Below are 8,001 nucleotides of genomic sequence, written 5' to 3'. Positions count from 1 at the left end.
AAATTGAAAAATTAATGCAATATTTTAAGAAAAATTAATTTTCCAACTTCTTTTTAGTGAAAACAGTGCTAAAAATAATATTTAACTGCTTTTGGTAAACAAATTCTATCATTTTTATGAAAAGTTTAGCTAAAAACAGAATAAATCATGCCGAAAGTATAGGCGCACCCTAGAACTGCAATGCGAACGTGGCGCAATTTGAGTTGTACCCAGTTTTGACAGATCAAAAGTGAGGTAAGTATTTTGACAGCGAAAATTAAAAAGAAAACAAAATACAATTTCTGCGATTTAAATTTTAATTAAATCAAAACAAAAGTGAAAATTAATAAAAACAAAGTTGTTAATAGTATTCCTGATTAACTGTTTTATCTATATTATATAAATAATTTCATACAAAATGATCCAGAGTCAACTATTTCATCGATCTAAAAAGTGACTTCATCATATCCGAAGAAATATTTCCCTACGTAACTTGGCTCTAGCTGATAGAGGATTCTTTCAGGATCTTTTTGCAGACACCGCTGGGTAAGTTGTATATTGTTTTGTATGTTTATAAAAACTATAAGAAATCGTAATGAATTATATTCTGTTCTTCTTAAAACGGTAGTCCAGAAATGGCAAAACTTTTCACAGGTAAACAACAAAACAATCTACGCCGGCTTTGATCCAGCTGCCGATAGTCACACGTTGGCAATCTCCTGGTAATAATTGGACTTCTGCATGGCATCGAGAAAGACACAATCCAATTGCGTTTGTTGGAATACGGGTCTTATCAGTAATCCTAGTGGCAAAACAAAACGAAATAAAGGGTTGTCGGTCATTGAGACAAATTAGGTAACTATAATTATAATAGAAACCTAATGCGCTTTAAAACTCAATCGTTTTGATAATATTTCTTTCAGAGTCGTCAACAATGCATCATAGTACGAAAATCTGAATGTAGGATTACTGCTCTCAATATCGTCAGTCCAGTCGCGACTTCATAGTGCAGCTGGAATGAGCTTTACCGAATTCACATAACAAATTTTCCAGGGTTATGACTTGTTGCTTCAGAAATACAATTGTCGCTTTCAAATGGGAGGCAGTGAACAAATGGGTAATTTAATGACTGGCCACGAACTATCAGCAGAGTAGAAAAAAAGAAATCAGTATTTGGATTGACACTTCCAATAAATTGTGACCAACGAAGGAGAAGACAAGTTCAGAAAATCTGCTGGCAAGTCTATGGAGGTGATTTTTAATAAACAAATAAATCACTTCTTTTAGCTATTTAAGTTTTTCTCATTCCAGAGGTATGTCTAAAACAAGACGAAAAAGTCAAAGAGGCGCTCTGTAAGGGAAATGTTGAAGGACTAGGTTAACTGAATTACAACGAAACCCGATCGTTGAGATTTTTTCAGAGCCTGGACTATCCATTCTTGATCTGGCACTAAAAGCTAAATGTTTTACAACAGAGAGTAAGTGAAAAGTGTTAAGTTTTTGCTTGAGGTAATTTATTTTAAAATTGAAATTCTTCTTTCAGCTGATGCGATCAGAATCATCACAACTGGAGGGTTCTATATCAATCAAAAGTAAATGTAGTTTATGTGTTACGTTCCCATTTTCATATGTTTTGTATTTTATTTATTTATTACATCAATTAGAGTTAAGAGTGTACTCAAATAGACTAATGAATATGACAAGTTTTATTTAAAATATTATATTATAAACTAAGAATGTAAAATTAAAAAAAATAAACTAAGCATACATATATTTGAAGTTATTTCTATTAATATGAAAATTAAAGTCAATATTATTTGATAAGCTATTAATTTCTCTAACACTCTATGAGCGTTCATTTATTTACTGTTGGTGCTGTTAATGCTTTGTTGCAGCTTAACTTCTGGCTTTTTGGATTTTCAAGTTGTTAATTTCTTATGTTTTCTTTTGTTCATAGTGTTCGATTTTGAATCGATCCGTTCAAAATGGTTAATGTTCCATTTTTGTTGGCGAGGATGAGTATATGAATAAAAACAATTTGTTTAGATTATACAATTAAAATTCACATTAGTTAAAAGTCCTTAACAATAATATTGCATTCTTTTCTGTGATAAGGAATTATTTAAATCAATAAACATGTAGACTTTTTAATCTAAATTCATGAAATAGCTTTTTTCAAAAAAAAATGAGTTATGTATGTTTTTTCAAACCTACAATATTTTTCCTTAGTATTTCGTTCAAATTTGTTTCGTACTTTTTATTAGGATTTTTTAGTCTTAGGTTAAAACATCAAGTTCCTGTAGTAAATTGAAAATAGATAAAAATAATGTTGAAAAATAGTTTTTTTTTAGCTAAAATCGAAGTTCGTATTCGTAATCAGCATCAAAAATAAACTCACGAACTATTTAAAACCATAAAAGTATTACAATTCAATACTTTAGGTAGAGTCAAATGAAACTCATGAGTCTGTTAACCACATGGAATCGCGAAAGAATACACACGGATGTGATGAACCAAAACATAAGAAGAATAAGTATTACAAATATTAAATTTGTAATGCCTCAATAAAGAAAAATATACTTTATACAGCTTATTCGTTTTTCCAACGAAAATTATAGTTATGTAGGTCCCCTGAAGCAAAAAGCACCAACATCTTTGAATTCAAAACAAATTCCTTTATTATTAAGTAAAGTAAATCATAAATAGTTTTGAATAAAAATAATCCTAGTCAGCAAAGAAACAATAGAATATACAATATATACAAAATTACACTATAGCTCAAAATAAATAAACAAGTTTTTTGCAAAAAAGATTATTTTCTAGATATATGTACATAGAAATAAATCTAGGCTTCAATTTGACCAACTTTTACAAAAACTTTCGATGATAATGCGTGTTTTTGACGTTCTTTCTTTTCGGGCGTGTGTATGTATTCACAAAAGTATATTTCATCAAAAAACTAAGGGTAACATCATCGCCTGGTTTCAGTCCTTCTTCAGGTGTGAAGTTCAATTTGATTGTTACGTTATTGGACTTTCTCCAAGTGGTGAATCTATAACAAATAAGAGAAACAACATAGAATAAGAATTTCCAATTCGTTTTTTTTTTTGTTTTTTACTTTGGTTCCTTTCGTTGAACTTTTATTCGAAGTAATCATTCGCCGTTCTTCTTCCTTGGTTGGCAGTTTCATAATGGTTGTGGTCATATGGTACATCGTTGGGTTAGTAAGCTTGAGGATCAATTCAGTGGACGTGCCAGGCTTCAGTGGCTCTTCACAACGCACAACAATTGAATGCGATACTTGATCGATCCTGGATGGTACTCCGGCTTGATGACATTGTGTTCGCATTCTGCTACGAATAGGGGTTGTTCACTGTGAATGGTTGATCGGCAGGTTGACCATGACGCTGCTGAATTGTCGTGACTATAAAGAAATTAATTTTCATTATATAAGGAAATCTGAAATGGAAGTTGACTTACTTTTTTTGATGTTGATTTTCTGTGTGAAAATCGATGGATTCAACTCGCCGACATCGTCAGTAGCTGCCGAGAGACTGATCTGAATCTGTTTGGCTTCTTGGGGATTCTTGTCGGGCCAGCTCATTTGCCTCCGAATGATTGGCACCGTTAAGCCAATGCGATCCTTAGGAGCAAAATAAATGGATTCGTTGTAGATTTAAAATTTGAACTCACTTACAGTCAGGGTTGGACATTTTTTGGAGTCTTCCTGCGATTGTATTCTTGTTTTGTTTGCGTCTCTTGCAGAACTGCAGATTGGTAGTACTCTTTATACCTAGAAGATGAAGATTAAGCTAGTTGACTACGATATGAATGTTTCGATACGTACTTACACAATCGATGGAGAAGGGCGTCAGCGGTCAACTATTACATGGCAAAACTTCCACTTGCATCATTGACTTGGTCGTGTTGTTTCTAATGGTTTTGATGGTGACACCTCCGCCGTCAACACCTGCGGCAGCTATTGCAGTTGAGAAGCATATCTGTAGTTAAAAACATTGATATTATTTTGTTAAGAGAAATATAATATAAGGGAAATTGCTTTCTGCATTATGGCACTATCTAAAATGAAAAGACAGACTATAAAATAACTCGATTGTTGCATCTTCTTCACTGCAATTTGACTTACTTTTTATTCAATGAAGTGAACTTGTATATACCCCCTTCATTATAAAGAATTTTGGTCTGAAAAATATCAAATTATATTAAAAATCAAAACAATTAACAAAAACTTACTCTTAAAATCCGAAACCCATTGTTTTGTTTTGCAAAATTTGTTTGTCATTTTTGACAGGTCACAAAAATTCCATAAGTTTCTTTTTAGCCCAATCCCCCATTTTGCTTTTTTTTCTCCACTCACATGTATTCACCGATAGCGAATTTGAGAGAGTTTACCTCGAATTTGAGAGAGTTTACCTCGAATAAAATTTGAGGGTGTTTCAGGTAGGACGGGTACCGGTCGGGACTCTAGATAATATATTTCCTCTATGAGTAAAACCTTAATTTGTGAACATTTAGATACGGTTTAAGTAACTAAACAGAAGTTTTCGCATGGCCACCTCATAAAGGGAGGCAAGGACATACTCTATATGGATTGATAGTCGATTTATATTTCCCTAAAACAAATTTTAAGTAAAAGTGATTCTACCTCCTCAGCTATGCTTCTCCTTTTACCCTGAGGCTCCACAAGAGTAAAATCCAATCGAACTTCTCTTCCGCAATCTCATTCGCAATCCAATGTTTTTTTACTGGGCATATTATGTCTTGCCATGAGCAACCTCAAATGTCACATTTGACACAACGGTTAATCTGTTGTTCACTTTTTTGTTGATTTACCTTTTGTTTCAGTAGTTGTTGTTTTTTTACAAAATAAAATTAAAACAAATCATATAAAAAATTCTTTTGAGTAGTAGTAAACAACAACAATATAAGAATGTAAATATATTTCCATTTTCTTTAATTAATTTTACTTACTTAATGTAAAAAATATGTAGGTATGACCGCACTTAACGACAATTTAAACGAAATTAAATTTTAATTTCAAAAAGACTGCGGAAAATGGACGCTCACCACTACATACAACACAATCGTCAAATTTGATGACAGGATTTTGATCTGCTTGAAAAACCCAAACTGCGATGACCGGACCATGGACTGGATGTTGGATTGTTGGTCTCTATTGGATTATCTGATGACAGGCGGATAGTCCTAGTAGTGCAAGCAATTAGGAAGGGTAGATAGGATTAGAAAGAATATAATGATGCACATTGGTTTTGACCGTCTGGACATTTCAACGTGCGGGAAATATTGAGTCTGTTAAAGAATTCCACATTCGTGCAGTGCGACTAAAAATGATTCTCTGTACTTTACAGTACGCCCGAAATTGGGTTCAAGGGTACACTGATGAACAACGGATATTACGGTTTATGTTTATAAAAATAGCTAAAGGGTGATTTTTTTGAGGTAAGGATTTTCATGCATTAGTATTTGACAGATCACGCGGAATTTCAGACATGGTGTCAAAGTGAAAGATGCTCAGTATGCTTTGACATTTCATCATGAATAGACTTACTAACGAGCAACGCTTGCAAATCATTGAATTTTATTACCAAAATCAGTTTTCGGTTCGAAATTTGTTTCGCGCTTTACGTCCGATTTATGGTCTACATAATCGACCAAGTGAGCAAACAATTAATGCGATTGTGACCAAGTTTCGCACTTAGTTTACTTTATTGGACATTAAACCAACCACACGAATGCGTACAGTGCGTACAGAAGAGAATATTGCGTCTGTTTCTGAGAGTGTTGCTGAAGACCGTGAAATGTCGATTCGTCGCCGTTCGCAGCAATTGGGTTTGTGTTATTCGACCACATGGAAGATTTTACGCAAAGATATTGGTGTAAAACCGTATAAAGTACAGCTCGTGCAAGAACTGAAGCCGAACGATCTGCCACAACGTCGAATTTTCAGTGAATGGACCCTAGAAAAGTTGGCGGAAAATCCGCTTTTTTATCGAAAAATTTTGTTCAGCGATGAGGCTCATTTTTGGTTGAATAGCTACGTAAATAAGCAAAATTGCAGCATTTGGAGTGAAGAGCAACCAGAAGCCGTTCAAGAACTGCCCATGCATCCCGAAAAATGCACTGTTTGGTGTGGTTTGTACGCTGGTGGAATCATTGGACCGTATTTTTTCAAAGATGCTGTTGGACGCAACGTTACGGTGAATGGCGATCACTATCGTTCAATGCTAACAAACTTTTTGTTGCCAAAAATGGAAGAACTGAACTTGGTTGACATGTGGTTTCAACAAGATGGCGCTACATGCCACACAGCTCGCGATTCTATGGCCATTTTGAGGGAAAACTTCGGAGAACAATTCATCTCAAGGAATGAACCGGTAAGTTGGCCACCAAGATCATGCGATTTGACGCCTTTAGACTATTTTGTGTGGGGCTACGTCAAGTCTAAAGTCTACACAAATAAGCCAGCAACTATTCCAGCTTTGGAAGACAACATTTCCGAAGAAATTCGGGCTATTCCGGCCGAAATGCTCGAAAAAGTTACCCAAAATTGGACTTTCCGAATGGACCACCTAAGACGCAGCCGCGGTCAACATTTAAATGAAATTATCTTCAAAAAGTAAATGTCATGGACCAATCTAACGTTTCAAATAAAGAATCGATGAGATTTTGCAAATTTTATGCGTTTTTTTTTTTAAAGTTCTCAAGCTCTTAAAAAATCACCGTTTATAACATAATGACAGCCAGACTCATTATTCAGATAATTTTTAAACGATTTCTTCGAAAGTACGTATGATTATTTGAATATTGCACATAAATATCTGCATTTACGGAATTTTATATTAACAATTAATTAATTTAAATGAATTTAAAAGATCCTGTTATTCATTTTCAGTCGATCACTTCAGTAAGAGCATTCTGCGTTCGAATAACCTTTTTGACTTTTTTCGTTGATTTATATTAACTGCGACAAAAAATGACTCGGCAAACGATTCAAAAAAAAAATCAGTGCAAACATCGAAAATTAACAAATTTTTTGAAGACCGTCGCATTCTTTACAAAAACCTAAATCTTAAATTTGTTATTTGTGACCAATGGCTTTCATTGCGTTCTATTTGAACAAAAACTTATAATTCAATAGAAGACAGGGAACGCGACGGGCAAATTTGTTTCCCGCCCGACTACGTTGGGTTTGACCAGGCCTTAAAGCTTATTTTAACTTGCAACATTTCAAAATCTCATAAGTTGGATACATATGATAAATAAATAAATTAAATTGGGTGGACAGTTCGTTTGAGAACTAGGGCCTAGTGACTGACAACTCTCAATTATTCCTGTGTGCGAGTACTGTTATCAGGGATGGAAGAGACATACAGTTTTAAGCCGAATCCGAATTGCTCTTGGAGAATTTGTGAATTCCTCACAAGAGACAGACTTAGGTGCCATAGGCAGGGATCGAACCCAAGACCGCTCGCAAGACAGTCCATCGCACTAACCATCATGCCACGGGTACTAAGGATATAGATGATAGTCTTCATAATTACAGATATGAATACATATAAATTCACTTTAAGGCTTACATAAACCTAAAAAATAGGTTTTTACAAAATGAACTGTTTTAGATGCAAGATTTTTCCCTCACTCACCTTTTTGAAAATTGAATGGTATCTGTGAAATTTAGTTTAATAATGTGAAGGTTAACAAATCAAGAACTTGTGGCGACCATGTCGACTCATTGCAAATTTCTATAGTCTCTGAAAGACGGCGCAGCGATCGCAGGATAGAAAGATACAAAATAAACTGAAGCAATGTTCTAGAGGCAGCTGCACTTTGAGATATTTTACTTTTGTTTGATCGATGTCTAGACTGCCTCGGGCAAGACTAATTATACCAAGACTAATTTTGTTGTATTAGGATTTTAAGAAATATAAATTACAAGTAATAATATAAATCTTGTTTATTGTATTCATTGGCACAAAACGC

At 34.2% G+C, this 8,001-nt stretch overlaps 2 long non-coding RNA genes across 10 annotated transcripts; one reads left to right on the top strand and one right to left on the bottom strand.

Moving 5' to 3' along the window:
• The first annotated feature begins 253 nt into the window (after positions 1 to 253).
• Positions 254 to 1,671, top strand: LOC129942875 (uncharacterized). The gene is made up of 5 exons (XR_008781117.1): positions 254 to 525; positions 608 to 834; positions 903 to 1,230; positions 1,291 to 1,457; positions 1,523 to 1,671. It is a non-coding gene; the product is annotated as an uncharacterized LOC129942875 (long non-coding RNA).
• On the bottom strand, positions 1,663 to 4,469 carry LOC129942874 (uncharacterized). 9 transcript variants are annotated; one of them, XR_008781115.1, is made up of 5 exons: positions 4,234 to 4,469; positions 4,127 to 4,182; positions 3,460 to 4,059; positions 3,098 to 3,403; positions 1,663 to 3,031 (listed from the first exon to the last, which is right to left on the bottom strand). It is a non-coding gene; the product is annotated as an uncharacterized LOC129942874 (long non-coding RNA). The 9 variants fall into 9 exon arrangements; XR_008781111.1 differs by having other exon boundaries at positions 3,460 to 3,980; positions 4,234 to 4,468; XR_008781116.1 differs by having other exon boundaries at positions 3,460 to 3,622; positions 3,677 to 3,772; positions 3,831 to 4,464.
• Between the last annotated feature and the right edge of the window lie 3,532 nt (positions 4,470 to 8,001).

Source organism: Eupeodes corollae, chromosome 1, assembly GCF_945859685.1.
Source record: "Eupeodes corollae chromosome 1, idEupCoro1.1, whole genome shotgun sequence".
NCBI lineage: Eukaryota > Metazoa > Arthropoda > Insecta > Diptera > Syrphidae > Eupeodes > Eupeodes corollae.
The sequence above is the reverse complement of the archived record's forward strand: the minus strand, read 5'-3'. Positions and strand labels throughout refer to the sequence as shown.